This window comes from Aegilops tauschii, chromosome 5, assembly GCF_002575655.3.
Source record: "Aegilops tauschii subsp. strangulata cultivar AL8/78 chromosome 5, Aet v6.0, whole genome shotgun sequence".
Classification (NCBI taxonomy): domain Eukaryota; kingdom Viridiplantae; phylum Streptophyta; class Magnoliopsida; order Poales; family Poaceae; genus Aegilops; species Aegilops tauschii.
Window position 1 is genome coordinate 58,840,951 of NC_053039.3, and position 14,166 is coordinate 58,855,116.

Consider the following 14,166-nt stretch of genomic DNA (forward strand, 5'->3'; position numbering starts at 1 on the left):
AGACACCTAATGGGCCAAGGCTACGCTTGGGGGGTGCTCGGAGGGGGGCACTGAAGGAAATATGCCCTAGAGGCAATAATAAAGTTGTTTTATATTTCCTTATATCATGATAAATGTTTATTATTCATGCTAGATTTGTATTAACCAGAAACTTAGTACATGTGTGAATACATAGACAAACAGAGTGTCCCTGGTATGCCTCTACTTGACTAGCTCGTTAATCAAAGATGGTTAAGTTTCCTGACCATGGACATGTGTTGTCATGTGATGAACGGGATTACATCATTAGAGAATGATGTGATGGACAAGGCCCATCCGTTAGCTTAGCATTATGATCATTTAGTTTTATTGCTATTGCTTTCTTCATGACTTATACATGTTCCTCTGACTATGAGATTATGCAACTCCCGAATACCAGAGGAACACCTTGTGTGCTATCAAACATCACAACGTAACTGGGTGATTATAAAGATTCTCTACAGGTGTCTCCAATGGTGTTTGTTGAGTTGGCATAGATCGAGATTAGGATTTGTCACTCCGTGTATCGGAGAGGTATCTCTGGGCCCTCTCGGTAATGCACATCACTATGAGCCTTGCAAGCAATGTGACTAATGAGTTAGTCACGGGATGATGCATTACGGAGCGAGTAAAGAGACTTGCCAGTAACAAGATTGAACTAGGTATGAGGATACCGACGATCGAATATGGGGCAAGTAACATACCGATGACAAAGGGAATAACGTATGTTGTTATGCGATTTGACCGATAAAGATCTTCCTACAATATGTAGGAGCCAATATGAGAATCTAGGTTCCGCTATTGGTTATTGACCGGAGATGTGTCTCGGTCATGTCTACATAGTTCTCGAACCCGTAGGGTCCGCACGCTTAACATTCGATGACGATTTGTATTATGAGTTATGTGATTTGATGACTGAATTTTGTTCGGTGTCCCGGATGAGATCACGTACATGACGAGGAGTCTCGAAATGGTCGATAGGTAAAGATTCATATATTTGGAAGGCTATATTCGGACATCGGAAACGTTCCGAGTGATTCGGGTGTTTTTCGGAGTACCGGGGAGTTACGGGAATTCACCGGGAGAAGTAATGGGCCTTATTGGGCCATACGGGAAAAGAGGAGACAGGGCAAGGGGAGGTGGTGCACGCCCCCCCCCTCATGGGTCTGAATTGGACTAGGGGAAGGGGGCGGCGCCCCCTTGCTTTTTCCTACCCTCTCTGTCTCTCTTTCCCTCTTTCCTTCTCTCCTACTCCGAAAAGGAAAGGGATTCCTACGAGGACTTGGAAGTCCTGGTAGGACTCCATAATCTTGGCGCGCCCCTAGGGGGTCGGCCTCTCTCCCTCCCTCCTTTATATACGTGGGCAGGGGCACCCCAAAGCCACACCAAGTCTTCTCTTAGCCGTGTGCGGTGCCCCCCTCCACAGTTACACACCTCGGTCATATCGTCGTAGTGCTTAGGCGAAGCCCTGCGCCGGTAACTTCATCATCGCCGTCACCATGCCGTCGTGCTAATCCCTCGGCCTCAACTGGATCAAGAGTTCAAGGGACATCATCGAGACAAACGTGTGCTGAACACGGAGGTGCCGTACGTTCGGTGCTAGGATCGGTTGAATCACGAAGACGTTCGACTACATCAACCGCGTTACTAAACGCTTCCGCTTTCGGTCTATGAGGGTACGTGGACACACTCTCCCGTCTTGTTTCTATGCATATCCTAGATAGATCTTGTGTGAACGTAGGTAATTTTTTTGAAATACTGCGTTCCCCAACAAGCACAACCCACCAGGGCGCGCCAGGAGGCCCAAGCGCGCCCTGGTGGATTGTGCCCACCTTGGGTGCCCCCGGACCTCGTCTTTGGTCTATAAATACCCCAATCTTCCAGAAACCCTAGGGGAGTCGATGAAAATCAATTCGAGCCGCCGCAGAGTGCAGACCCACCAGATCCAATCTAGACACCATCACGGAGGGGTTCACAACTTCCATTGGTGCCTCTCCGATGATGCGTGAGTAGTTCTTTGTAGACCTTCGGGTCCGTAGTTAGTAGCTAGATGGCTTCCTCTCTCACTCTTGCTGAATTCTCAATACAATGGTCTCTTGGAGATCGATATGATGTAACTCTTTCTGCGATGTGTTTGTTGGGATCGGATGAACTTTGAGTTTATGATCAGATCTATCTTTTTATATCCATGAAAGTATTTGAGTTTCTTTGGTCTCTTATATGCATGATTGCTTATAGCCTCGTATTTCTTCTCCGATATTTGGGTTTTGTTTGGCCAACTTGATCTATTTATCTTGCAATGGGAAGAGGTGCTTTGTAGTGGGTTCGATCTTACGATACTTGATCCCAGTGACAGAAGGGGAACCGACATGTATGTATCATTGCTACTGGGGATAAAACGATGGGTTCTATCTCTACATAGATATATCTTGTCAACATCATGTCATCGTTCTTATTGCATTACTCCATTTCTCCATGAACTTAATACACTAGATGCATGCTGGATAGCGGTCGATGTGTGGAGTAATAGTAGCAGATGGAGGTAGGAGTCGGTCTACTAATCTTGGACGTGATGCCTATATAATGATCATTGCCTGGATATCGTCATGAGTATTTGAAGTTCTATCAATTGCCCTACAGTAATTTATTTACCCACCGTTTTCTATTTTTCTCGAGAGAAGCCACTGGTGAAACCTACGGCCCCCGGGTCTCTTTCTCTTATTATTTACCTTTGCGATCTATTTTCCTTTAATTTTATTTTCAGATCTATTAAACCAAAAATACAAAAATACCTTGCTGCGTTTTATTCTTATTTATTTTATTTGGCGTTCGATCTATCAATCTATTACAATTTATTCACGTCGGTTTTGCCAATTTCTGGCACCGTTACCCGAAAGGGATTGACAACCCCTTTAATACGCCGGGTTGTGAGTAGTTGTTATTTGTGTGCAGGCGCCACTTATGTGTTGTTGTTTGGTTCTCCTACTAGTTCAATAACCTTGGTCTCATCACTGAGGGAAATACCTACCGTCGCTATGCTGCATCATCCCTTCCTTTTGGGGAAATACCGACGTAGCTTCAAGCCACATCAAAAGGAATCTCTGGCGCCGTTGCCCGGGAGGATCTTCAACATATACCAGGTTCCTAATGACAAATCTCATCTCCTTGCAATTTACATTATTCGCCATTTGCCTCTCATTTTCTTCTCGCCCACTTCACAAAAATTTGCCATTTTTGTTCGCCCTCCTTTTCATTCGCCTTTTTCTTGTCAGATCTTTTGTTTGCTTATGTTGCCATGTGCCTTCTATATGCTTGCATCTTCGCTTGCTAAAAATCTATTGATACGGATCCCCATCCACGTGCTAATATTTTTACAAGATCCAATCATGATGAACCAATTTCTTGTGAGTTGAGTGCACTAGATTATCTTTATGAAGTTTTGCTTGAGATTCGTGAATCTGAAAATTGTGATGAAAAAATTTTATGAAGTGATTCATGATAGCTCCTTGAATGAAAAGCATGATTGCAATGATTTTACTATAAATTCTATTAATTAAAATTTTGCTAATAATATGCAAATCCCCAAGCTTGGGGATGCTAATTTTGCTATGACCACTATTTGTTGCAATGATCATGATTGGGGTGATTCTTCTTATGATCTTGAAAATTTATTCAAGCCTCATGATGACTATGTTATTTGCAATAATTTTGAAAGTGGGTTTGGAAGAGTGTCAACTTTAGGTAAAAATAATCCCACATATTTGGAGAGTGTTCACTCTTATGGAATATTTGATGAAAGTGGGTTTGGAGAGGTCATGACTTTAGTTGATGTTAATCACACTATCTTGGAAGATCATCAAACTTTTATGCATGTGGATCATGAAGAGAAAATTTTATATGATAGCTATATTATTGAATTTGATTATGATCGTACATATAATTATTATGATAAAGTAAAATATGGTTGTAGAAATTTTCATGTTATTAAATTTCCTCTCGTTATGTTGAGATTGTCAATGTTTTATTCCTCTCCTTTGCGTATGCTAGATATTTCTTGTCTTGATAATTTGTTTTCCTATAAAATTCCTATGCATAGGAAGTATGTTAGACTTAAATGTGTTTTTCACATGTTTCATGATTCTCTCTTTGTGTTTCAATTATTATCTTTCGTGTGAGCATCTTTGAAATCTTAGCCTAGCTAAGGGCATAAAACGATAGCGCTTGTTGGGAGGCAACCCAATGAATAAAATTTATTTTTGCTTTTTTGCTTTCTGTTCTTGAGTGTTAACAAAATTATGCTACTGTTATGATTGTGTTTTGTGTGTTTTAATTAGTGTTTGTACCAAGTAAAGCCTTTAGGATCTTCTTGGGTGATAGTTGTTTGATCTTGCTGAAAAACAGAAACTTTTGCACTCACAAAAACAATTCTCATTATATACCAGAGCGTGATAAAATACCAATTCTTTTTGGCATAACATTAATATACAAATTTCTCAGGTTGTCCTAATTTTTCAGAATTGTTTGAGTTTCAGAAGTATCCGAAATATCCAGATTGCTACAGACTGTTCTGTTTTTGACAAATTCTGTTTTCTTTGCATCGTGTGCTTGTTTTGATGGCTCTATGGTTTTATTTGATGAGTTTTTGCCATAGAAAAGTTGGAATACAGTAGATATAATGCAAGAACAAAATAGAAATTGGTTTGCTACAGTACTTATAGTAGTGATTTGCTTTGTTATACTAACGGATCTCACGAAGGTTTTGTTGAGTTTTGTGTGATTGAAGTTTTCAAGTTTTGGGTTATCTTACGATGGATGAAGGAATAAGGAGTAAGAAGAGCCTAAGCTTGGGGATGCCCCGGCATCCCAAGCTATTATCCAAAAGAGAGAAAGCAACTAAGCTTGGGGATCCCCCGAGTGGCATCCCCTCTTTCTTCTAACGACCATCGGTATTTTACTCAAAGCTATTTTTTTATTCGTCACATACTATGTGTTTTGCTTGGAGCGTCTTGTATGATAAGAGTCTTTGCTTGTTTTATTTTGTGTTTGAAGTCTTGATTCCTTGCTGGACACACCTATTTGAGAGAGCCAAGATTATGTCATGACTTGTTAGAATTGCTCTCTATGCTTCACTTTAATTTTTATGAGCTATGGACTTGCTCTAGTGCTTCACTTATATCTTTTTGAGCACGGTGTGCTTTAGTATTTTTGAAGAAATGCTCTCTTGCTTCACTTAGATTTATCTGAGAGTTAGTAAAATTTTCAAGAAATTCTCTCTTGCTTCACTTAAATTAATTTGAGAGAAAGAATTATTATGCTCATGATCTTCACTTATATTTGTTTAAGCTTATCAAAAGCAACACACTATTGGAATCTAGCATTTTGCCGTCTGCCTCCTCTTTGCCGTCCGCCAGCTGACGGCAAAGAGCCTCTTTGCCGTCCGCTTCCACAAAGCGGACGTCAAAGAAAGGGCTGATGGCAAAAAGTGTATTTGCCGTCAGCTGCTTCTTTGCCGTCAGCCAGCTGACGGCAATGAGCTGGAAAGCAGACGGCAAAGAGCCAGGTGGGCCCCACAGCGCACGGCTTGGCTAGGCCAGCCTATTTGCCGTCAGCAAAATATTTTCCGTCCGCCTGCCGGTCCTTTACCGTCCGCTGGCGGACGGCAAAGAAAGGGCCGAGCTAACGGCCGTCTCCCCTTCTGCTATGCTCGCCCTTTGCCGTCCGCGAGCGGACGGCAAAGAACGTGCCCCCACTAATTCGTAACGGCCTCCCCACCCCAATTCCCCTCACTCTCACCCCCTCTCCACCCCGCGCCCCACTCAACCGTGCCCGCACCACCGCCGTCGAGCACCGCCGCCGCCCAGACGCTGCCGCCGCCCCACCCCGCCGCAGCACCACCCCGCCGCCCCGGAGCCGTGCAGCCCCGTCGCCACCGCCCGGACGCTGCCGCCGCCCCAGCCCCTCCGCCCGGCCACCGCCCGACACCCCCTCCGCTCGGCCATCGCCCGGACGCTGCCGCCGCCCCACCCCGCCGCAGCACCACCCCACCGCCCCGGAGCCGTGCGGCCCCGTCGCCACCACCGCCCGGCGCCTCCTCCGCCCGGCCAGCGCCACCCCGCCGCCCCAGAGCTGTGGCCCCGTCGCCACCATCGCCCGGCCAGCGCCCCTCCGTCGGCGAGCAACCCCACCGCCCGGCGCCCCTGGGCCCTGCCAGCGTGCCACAGGCCTCCCACCCCTGCCGCAGGTGAGCCCCGGTCGCACCCCTCTTCTCCTTTTTTTTCTTCTGTTTTTTTTTCTGTTTTTTAGTTTAGATTACTTTTAGTTTAGTTTTAGATTTAGTTAGTTTAGATTACTTTTAGTTTGGTTTTATATTTAGTTTAGTTTAGATTACTTTTAGTTTGGTCTTAGGTTTAGTTTAGTTTTAGGTTTATGTTTAGTAATGAAAAAAATAAGAATAATTAGAAGAACAGGAGGAGAAGAAGAATAGCTAGGTTTAGGTGTAGTTTTTTCCTGTTTTGTTTTAGGTTACTTAGTGCTAGGTTTAAGAAGAGAAAAAAGGAGAAGAAGAAGAAGAAGAAGAGGAGGAGGAGGAGGAGGAGAAGAAAGAAGAAGAAGAAGAAGAAGAAGAAGAAGAAGAAGAAGAAGAAAGAGGAGAGGAGGAGGAGGAGGAGGAGAAAGCTAGAGGAGAGGAGGAGAAGAAGAAGACCACCGACACCCCGACCCCGACCACCGACACACCGACACCTCACACCCCGACCACCGACACCCCGACCCCGACGACCGACACCCCCACCCCGACGCGACACCCCGACACGACACCCCGACCCCGACACGACACCCCGGCACGAGACCCCGACACGACATGACACGACACCCCGACACGACACGACACCCCGACCCCGACACGACACCCCGGCACGACACCCCGACCCCGACACCCTGACACCACACCCACCCTTACCCCGACCACCAACACCCTGGCACCACACCCCGACCCACACCCCGACCCCGACCCCGACACCCTGACAGGGTCATATATTTGTGAATTATTAGTTAGGTCATATATTTTTCGATTTTGTTATGAAAACATCATATATAATTGTGTTGATCGGGTAGATTTAAATGTGCAGTTGTTTCATCGCTGCGAGGTTTGGTGGTCGACGACCTCGCCGTGCGTTTGACGAGCTCTGCCCCTTCGTTCGTGGGTGAGCACAAATGACATGTCCTCCTCCCTCGTTAATTATTTGCTCTGTTCCGGTGTTCGTGCCGATGAAACTTGATAGCTAGCTATATATGTGTCTTGAATCATCAGTATGCGTAACCAATATGTGTCTCCCGTTCAAAAGCGTCATAGTTATAAATATGCATGCATTTGCATATTTATAACCTTGATTCTTTCGAATTGTCCAACGCTATCCATGGACAGCCCGAGTATGTTTAGATTGGGTTCGTTTTCCCATATGCTTTGCTCCGGATCTGACGCATAAGTTTCGTCAGTGCCTCCCCTGTTGTTCTCTGGGTACACATCCTCTCTGTTTATTGCAGAGACGTGTATCAGGAGAACAGCGGGGAGGTGCTGCCGAAATTTTGCGTAGGATCCGGAGCATAGCATGGGAAAATGAAGCCAATCTAAACATACTCGGGTGGGATTAGGACCTATCATTACCTATTAGAGTGTAGGTTGCATGGACGTAATAAAATTGACAAAGTAGATCAACTGATGAATATATACATGGTGAATTATATATATATATATTTGTTGCGTGTCTAGTAGCTCTGAAAGTCAAGATGAGTGATCGTGCGTGGATGTACACCGGTCACACTGGTCAGAACAAATGGAGCACTGAATGGTTCACAAAAACCAAGGGGTTTGTCCGAGCCGCATTTGCAAATGGCCAGAGGAAAACCTGGTGCCCCTGTTTACGGTGCGGCAATTGGGAAAAGAGGACAGAGGCTGAAATGGGCAAACACCTGCAGAAGAGTGGTTTTATGCCCGATTATACGGTGTGGACATTTCATGGTGAGTCTGCCCAACGTGACCGAGCTGAGGTGGATCGTCGTCGCACCGACGAGCATGGTACCGGGATGGAAAACATGGTGCAAGACTTCGATGATGCTCGGGATTCGGACGAGGAGATGGAGGAATCTGCAAAGGCCTTCAATGAAATGTTGGAGTCTTCAAAACGTCCGCTCCATGAGCACACTGAGCTTTGTCAGTTGGATGCCATCTCACAAGTAATGGCTCTGAAGGCTCAGTTCAACTTGGACAGAGAATGCTACGATGCAATGATGACAGTATTTGGACGCTTTCTACCCAAAGGCCATGTAATGCCTGCAAACCTGTACCACTCGGACAAAATCCTCCGTGCACTGAAGATGCCCTATGATAAGATACATGCCTGTGAGAAAGGATGTGTCTTGTTTAGGCTTGACTATGCGGACTTGAACTATTGTCCCATTTGCAAGTCTTCCAGGTATGTTGTGGTAGACAACGGTATGGGTGAGAAGACACAGACCAAAATCCCCGTTAGTTTTCTTCGGTATATGTCAATCGTACCAAGACTTCAACGTCTTTTCATGGTCGAAGACTTCAACGTCTTTTCAAGGTTGGGATGTCGTTTATGAAGTGCCGCCACGTGCTAGACTATCTCCCCCAAAGGAAGAGGATTATGAACCTCACATTAACCCAGACACATATGAAGGAGAATTCTTCCAAGAGACACGTCTTTCCAAAAAGTGTTTCAAGAACCGCTATACTTCACCCCAAAACATTGAAGTAGACAGCGACAGTGAATCCGACATCACCCCAGAGGAGGAAGAAGAAGAGCCGGAACAAGAAGAGGTTACTGCTGCGGATGACCTGTCATTGCTTGACCGATTACGTCAAGGTGGCCTTCCACATGTTGATGCCACTGAACCCTATGAGCCCGTCATTGATTATAGTGATGATGATGATTATGCATTTATTGATGATACTGATCGAGATTATTAGTAGTGTCAAGTATTAAATTTTTTTATGTTGTACTTGATGATGATACACTTAAGTGATACACATATTATTATTCATGTCGGTCTTTTTTTTATGTTGTACTAATTTCGTTTACTGTTTGTCATGGCAGGTGTTGAAAGATGGTGGGCGCTGGTCGGGAGCGCGCCAAGGCCCCTTCTTCGTCGGCGCGTGGTGTGAGGTCTTCCATTCCACACACACCTCTCCGCCGAGCGTTGCTGGACACTATGGCGACACTGCCGGGCCCTTCTTCGTCGACCGCGGTGCCCAGCATGGGACGAGGTAGGAAGAGAGGAGGTGGGGCACGTGGTCGCGGGAGAGGAGGTAGGGTGACTGCTACGGCGCCTTCCTCGCCGCCACCCCCAGCTGTTTCACCCGAGCACGTGACTGCTAGGGTGGACTCGTGCGAGGAGGAGGCTACACGGACTCCGGTCCACGAGCCTCCGGTCCACGGGTCTTGGGCCCACGAGCCTCGGGTCGACTGGCCTTCGGCCCACGAGAGTTCTGTTGGAAATATGCCCTAGAGGCAATAATAAATGGTTATTATTATATTTCTTTGTTCATGATAATCGTATATTATTCATGCTATAATTGTATTGTCCAGAAATCATAATACATGTGTGAATGCATAGACCACAACGTGTCCCTAGGAAGCCTCTAGTTGACTAGCTCGTTGATCAACAGATAGTCATGGTTTCCTGACTATGGACATTGGATGTCATTGATAACGGGATCACATCATTAGGAGAATGATGTGATGGACAAGACCCAATCCTAAGCATAGCATAAAAGATCGTGTAGTTTCGTTTGCTAGAGCTTTTCCAATGTCAAGTATCTTTTCCTTAGACCATGAGATCGTGCAACTCCCGGATACCGTAGGAGTGCTTTGGGTGTGCCAAACGTCACAACGTAACTGGGTGACTATAAAGGTGCACTACGGGTATCTCCGAAAGTGTCTGTTGGGTTGACACGGATCGAGACTGGGATTTGTCACTCCGTGTGACGGAGAGGTATCTCTGGGCCCACTCGGTAATGCATCATCATAATGAGCTCAATGTGACTAAGGCGTTAGTCACGGGATCATGCATTGCGGTACGAGTAAAGAGACTTGCCAGTAACGAGATTGAACAAGGTATTGGGATACCGACGATCGAATCTCGGGCAAGTAACATACCGATTGACAAAGGGAATTGCATACGGGATTGATTGAATCCTCGACACCGTGGTTCATCCGATGAGATCATCGTGGAACATGTGGGAGCCAACATGGGTATCTAGATCTCGCTGTTGGTTATTGACCGGAGAGGCGTCTCGGTCATGTTTGCATGTCTCCCGAACCCGTAGGGTCTACATACTTAAGGTTCGGTGACGCTAGGGTTGTAGAGATATGTGTATGCGGAAACCCGAAAGTTGTTCGGAGTCCCGGATGAGATCCCAGACATCACGAGAGGTTCCGGAATGGTCCGGAGGTGAAGAATTATATATAGGAAGTCAAGTTTCGGCCACCGGGAAAGTTTCGGGGGTTACCGGTATTGTACCGGGACCAATGGAAGGGTCCCAGGGGTCCACCGGGTGGGGCCACCTATCCCGGAGGGCCCCGTGGGCTGAAAGTGGAAGGGAACCAGCCCTTAGTGGGCTGGGGCGCCCCCTTTGGGCCTCCCCCCATGCGCCTAGGGTTGGGAACCCTAGGGTGGGGGGCTTCCCCCTTGCCTTGGGGGGCAAGGCAACCCCTTCCCCCCTTTGGCCGCCGCCCCCCCTTGAGATCCCATCTCTAGGGCCGGCGCCCCTTCCAGGGGGCCTATATAAAGGGGGGGGGGGGAGGGAGGGCAGCAACCTACAGCCTTGGGCGCCTCCCTCCTCCCCTGCAACACCTCTCTCTCTCTCTCTCTCGCAGAAGCTCGGCGAAGCCCTGTCGGAGACCCGCTACATCCACCACCACGCCGTCGTGCTGCTGGATCTCCATCAACCTCTCCTTCCCCCTTGCTGGATCAAGAAGGAGGAGACGTCGCTGCACCATACGTGTTTTGAACGTGGAGGTGCCGTCCGTTCGGCACTCGGTCATCGGTGATTTGGATCACGGTGAGTACGACTCCGTCATCCACGTTCATTGGAACGCTTCCGCTCGCGATCTACAAGGGTATGTAGATGCACTCCTTTCCCCTCGTTGCTAGTACACTCCATAGATGCATCTTGGTGAGCGTAGGAATTTTTTTAAAATTATGCTACGATTCCCAACAAGTTCGGCCCACGAGACCCCGGAGGAGCACACGTCTGGATGGGGTACCTGGCCGGATCAGCCCGAGGAGCCGAGTGGCCATGCTGATGATGGCGGGGAGCCGACTGATATTGAGGAGGAGGGGGGCACCGTCTACCAGCGTGGTGCTACACGGCTCCCGTCCGTGCCGGCGACCCGCGAGCAGAGGTGGTTGATTTTCCCTGATGGGGAGAGGTAAGTGCCTTTAATATTTTTGTACCTTCTGCATTCACGTTTCTTCAAATAACTAATGCGTTGGCCTTGTCATGCTGCAGGGGTTGGGACCACCATCATAGTGTCCGCCGGCCCAACTCCGTCCTTGGAGTTCTTTGCCGGCAAAACTTCCCGGGGTTTGTCACGTTGCCTGGTGAGGGTCGGCTTCCAGAGCTTGGATTGAGCTGGGAGCACTACTTGGCTGCCCCGGCCCCGCCGGATGAGATTATCGACGGTGTCTTGTGCGACACGAGGGCAGACATGGTGATCAGAAAGTTCTGGGTAATTTCTCCTTTACACATTTAAAAATCTTCAACTAGCTAGTTGTTAATTGTACTAATCAATATTGTCTCATTTGATTGCAGACATTCTACAGGTGTGAGGAGGGATACGAGGAGGACGCGGCACATGTTATCGAGAACGTCTGCAAGCGCCTACTACAGAACTTACGGCACGAGGCTCGGGTGCAGGCTGTTCGAGACTACTACGCCTTGCGTGGTATCAAGAAGACCAAGCCGGCGTGCCGCGATAAGTTCCTGAGTAAGGAGCAGTACATGAAGGTAATTCTTAAGGCCTTCTACTTAAGTTCCTTCATTTAGTAATTCTTAGCCGTAGCGCTCAAGTTTCTATTTGCTAACTTAGGCGCCTCCGAGATGGTGTGCGGATCGGATGGATTGTTGGGAGGTGTTGGTCAATGAGTGGTGCTCAAAAGAATGGCTAGCCCTCCACAACGAGGCCAAGGACAAACGTGCCCAAATGGAAGGTGTGCCACACCATCAAGGCAGCTCCAACTTATATCAGTTCGGGCGGAACTGGGTATGTGGTTTGCTTCATGATTCATGCAATTCATTCATCATGCTAGCTTGAGCCCTTTAATTACTAATTTACATTGTTTCTCTCCTTCAGTCACGCCATAATAAGGTGGATAAGGTGCCAGAGGTGTACGACCTGTATGCCATGGCCCACACTGCCTCTTTCAAGAAAGTCAAGGCATTCTCTTAGTCTGACCTCGATGATGCAAACAACTTCACCAACATCTCCTCCCACAACAAGCTCGTGAGATATTGAGATGAGGGGAAGGCGAGGAAAGGGGAGGACTTTAACCCGAGCCAGGGTCCCATTGATCCAGAGCTGGTGATGATATCTGGTGGCGGGAGGTCCCATGGCTCCATAGCCATTGGAGATGGACTTATCCATTGTCCTAGCACTCTCCCGGAGATCAAGGCGCGCCAGTCGAGCTCCGCTCCTGAGATAAGGCCTCGTGAACGGCCAGTGCAACTCGCCATCAAGGTTAGTGATACGTACTCAACTATCTTTCTCCATTACATTGTGTGCGCTTCCATCAATGATTACAAATGGTCATGTGAGTGGTGTTGCAGGCTGCTATACAGAGTGAGAGAGATAGAACGGAGAAACTTCTGGCGGAGGCGGCGGAGAGGCAGCGGGAGTTGGAGGAGAGGACGACAAAGATGTTGGAGGAGGAGAGGGCACGAAATGACATGCAGGCAAGGGCCATGTACGAGCTCCTTGTGGTAAGTTTCTTCTGCAGATTAGCCAAAACATTCATGTAGTGTTTGTCTCATTACTAACTAGTATGACTGAGTCGTCAAAACCAAATGTGCAGTCTGTGTGCGAGAAGGCCGGTCAGACCGCTCCGCCGATGCTAGTGATTGCTCCTGGGACCATGGTGAGTTTAATTTGAATGGACATTACTTGCTAGTCTTAACATTTGAGTGTCATCATGCTAACAAGACATTGGAAATGATCTTTGGTGCAGCGTAACTCCAGACAAGCATCGCACAATCCTTCTCCAGCTACCGACACGAGCCAGCCCGCTCCTACACCTCCTGGATCATGGTAAGTTTATCTAGTGTTTTGCTTAACACATGCATAAAGACCTAGACTTAGCTTTATTTCCTCCAATGCTTACCATAATGACCTAGACTTAGCTTCTTCTCCTCCAAAATGACTTAATAAGCTTACTGACCTCCAAAACCATCCATTTTACCTAAGTTAGCTCTAAAACGATCTGTACTTAGCTTACTTATGTCAAAAATTGCATAATTAGCTTAGTTAGCTCATAAACGATCCATTTTACCTAAGTTAGCTCTAAAATGACCCATTTTACCTTGGTTAGCTTATAAATGATCCAGTTCATCCAAGTTAGCTAAAAATGACCCATTTTACCTAGATTAGCTCCTAAATGATCCATTTTACCTACGGTAGCTTTAAAATGACCTATTTCACCTAGGTTAGCTCCAAAATGACCCATCTTACCTAGGTTATCTCATAAACGATCCATTTCAACTAATTTAGCTCATAAACGATCCATTTCACCAAGTTAGCTCAAAAACGATCCATTTCACCTAAATTAGCTCTTAAATGATCCATTTCACCTAAGTTAGCTCAAAAAGATCCATTTCAACTAAATTAGCTCATAAATGATCCATTTCACCTAAGTTAGCTAAAAAACGATCCATTTCAACTAAGTTAGCTCATAAATGATCCATTTCACCTAAGTTAGCTAAAAAAGATCCATTTCACCTTAGTTACCTCAAAAACGATCCATTTGACCTTAGTTAGCTCATAAACGACCCATTTCAACTAAGTTAGCTCATAAATGATCCATTTCACCTTAGCTAGCTCATAAACGACCCATTTGAACTTAGTTAGCTCA